The sequence below is a fragment of the Phoenix dactylifera genome, chromosome 17, assembly GCF_009389715.1.
Source record: "Phoenix dactylifera cultivar Barhee BC4 chromosome 17, palm_55x_up_171113_PBpolish2nd_filt_p, whole genome shotgun sequence".
In the NCBI taxonomy this organism is placed as follows: domain Eukaryota; kingdom Viridiplantae; phylum Streptophyta; class Magnoliopsida; order Arecales; family Arecaceae; genus Phoenix; species Phoenix dactylifera.
The window spans coordinates 11,120,559-11,123,695 of record NC_052408.1 but is presented as its reverse complement, the minus strand read 5'-3'; the positions used below and the strand labels follow the sequence as shown (position 1 = coordinate 11,123,695).

Sequence of the window (3,137 nt, the reverse complement as noted above, 5' to 3'; positions counted from 1 at the left end):
TTGAACACGAATTATAATCTAAGATTAAGCAATAACAAATCGAATTATCCATCTCCATGATGTTTAATCTAAGATTAAACATCATGATGGTTTCTCTACAGAACAATTGATCCATTCTGTATGCATGATATGATGGTTTTCAGAAAAAAAATGTTGTCATGCCAAAATAAACTAGAAGAATGTCACAACAAAAAGGAGAAAACGCTTTAAACTTTGAACTATATTCAGTAGTAGGGACTGCAATCCATTCTACTAATCAACAATTTCGACATATCTCCCACCAGGAAGCCATCACTTCAACAGTTTAATTGATTCATCAAATCCATCAGAAAGCCATTTGACTGCAACAAAACCCATTATTCTTGGCCAAATCAGCATTATCTATAGAATATCAACAGGTATTGCAGTTTCAACCAGTAAAAGCAAAGGCAAACCAAAGCAGAACTTCACATGTACAACAGGATGGACGTCAGAGAGAAAATATGCAAAAGCAATCCAATTATTTGTTGATTTTGCCACCAAGTGATCAACTTCAAATCACAAGAAGCCATAACAGTGACTGAAACAAAACAGAAGGAGGATTCTCTCCCCAGCTGGAATTCCCGTGATTACCTCAAAAGTCAACATATAATGTTCTCTCCTCTCACTTTTTTGGTGCAGCGGCTCTCTCCCTCTCACTCGATGAAGCACCAATTGCACCATCCTTGGCCATCTTTGCCCAACCGCAGCTTCTGCCAAGTTGGTGATTTGTTTCCCAGATCTTTTGCAATAATACCACAGCAAAAACCGAACGCGTCAATAAGCAACAGGACCGAGACCCTGAGACGTTCACTATATTCAGTAATAGGTGATAAATTATGAGAGATTCCTGAACATCAGATCAACAAACTCAACATTTTTCATCACAAATAGGTGTCACAGAACCAGTTATGAATTCATCAAGTTCAACAGATAGCCGTCCATTTTCATTCCATAAAAACCACATCAATCCCACTCTAAATCATTATCCCAAATCTAGGAAAACAACAGCAATTAATCAAGCAACAGAGAACCGAACTCGCCATTGCTTCATCGAATCATCAAATTTCCGATGTTATATTGAGTCAAACAGCAAACATAATAAAATCGAGCCCTAAAATTCTCCAGAATGTTCACGAGATTACCTCAAGATTCGACCTTCTCTCTCCCGACGAAGAAGAAGCACCAGAGCCGGGCCGCCCTCGAGTCCCCAGAGCAACATCCCGTCGCCATGGTGGTGGTGGCGTCCCTTGAATTGCTTCCTCATGTCGTAGGCGTCCTCGCCGTCGGCGTAGTACTTGGCCTCGATGTCGTGGATCTTGAAGCCCAAGGTGGAGGTGTAGAGATTGAAGGCAGCGCGGTTGCTGCGGCGTACGTGGAGGGAGACGTACTCGGCACCAAAGACGGACTCCATAGCGTTCTGAGCGGCGGTCATGAGCTTGGTGGCGATGCCGAGCTTGCGGTGAGAGCGGAGGACGGCGAGAGAGGTGAATATGGCCGTGGCAGGGCTCGGAGGAGTCCTCCTCCATCTTGGCGAGGACGTATCCTACGATCCGCCCGCCGTAGTCCTCGGCGACGAAGAGGAGCTGCGGCCACGAGAGGAATGTGGTAGAGATAGTAACTTCATCTGGTAATTCTCCGGCAGGCCACATCAGGTTGCATGCCTGCAATCGCCAGAAGGTCCCTCGATCGTAGCTCGACGGATGCACACCATGGCCGCCTCTCGTCGGATTCCAGCAGTGTTAGGGTTCTCAATGGATCGAGTTCTCCGGTTAGGGTTTCGGCGCCGCGGAATAAGAAAGGGAAGGGGTTAGATTTGGGAATTTCTTCTAGTTAGGAGGAGGCCAACTTCGAGTTTATTCCGACCCCCGGCTTGAACCGGGTTTGGGTCAAGAATCTTCATTCGGCTTGGGTTGGGATAAGAGTAGAACCATTGATCTAAGATTTTCCCTTTTTCGGTAAAAGCCCATGAATAAATTCATTGCTAATAAATATAATGAACTACTAAGAAACTATGGCAATGTAAGAAAATTTAGGAGGATACCTGTAGGATTTTAAATAATTTTTGATCAGAAGCATATCTAACCCATAAAAAATGAAAAAAATTTAGAATGAGAAAAGCATATACTTCCAATTCAAACAGTTCTCCCAAGATGAAATGTGCCATGAAATTGGATGCTTGAGGAAATAACAAGCTCTTTACAATGCAATGCCGATATTAGGTTTCATATTATAATCAATTTAAAGATGCTAAGGTAGCTTAAATTGTACAATTTTAAGCATTCCTTTATGCATTTTTTTATGAATATTTATTTTTTTAATAATTAGATCATCAACATTTTAAGCCTGCACTGAGAAAAAATTAAAAATAATCCTAGATAACCAAGATTCAACCTTTAGAGACCATGTGTTAGTGGCTAGCTCTTCTTTTTAAAGTGACAATTAGCATATTGAGTACATAATAGGAGGTCTTAATTAAAGATTGAATATACTATTGGACACAATTTTGATATGTATCATTCTATTGGGCTCAAGCTCCTCATTTCGTATTTACATCTAATTTCAAATTTTATATTGCTTAAGATATTCAATTGTTCTGTTGAATATTTATCTTTCCATGAGTGCTGATCTTTTTATTAGTAAATTTTGAAAATCAAAATAACCAATAATTATTAAAATACCTTATACTTATAATATATGTTTATTTAATTTTTTAAAATAATTATTATTCTTTATTATATAAAATTATAATTATTTTTTATCATCTGCCTCCGCACATCGTGCAGTATCATTTTTGTTACAATTAAATCGATAGATACTAAAAGTGTCTACCAAGAAAGAATACTTCAAACAGCAAGTGCTTTCTCCTCCAACAACATCCTCATAAGAAATCCTGAAGGTATTGCAATAAACGAGCCATCCACAAGCTAACTAAGAATAAGCCTCTTACTCCTCTGCCCTCATTAATGGATTATGCAACATCAACCCAATAATAAATCAACATCCAAAAGGGTGTTGCATATGCACCGAACTATGAGATGAAGTTGTTGAATTTTGATCCAAATGATATTGCCATGAAACCGAATGCAAAGAGAAAACATCATTAGTGACTTCCATAG

At 39.3% G+C, this 3,137-nt stretch overlaps 1 pseudogene; it reads right to left on the bottom strand.

Moving 5' to 3' along the window:
- Nucleotides 1-344: 344 nt before the first annotated feature.
- LOC120104294 lies at nucleotides 345-1,669 on the bottom strand (annotated as a pseudogene).
- Between the last annotated feature and the right edge of the window lie 1,468 nt (nucleotides 1,670-3,137).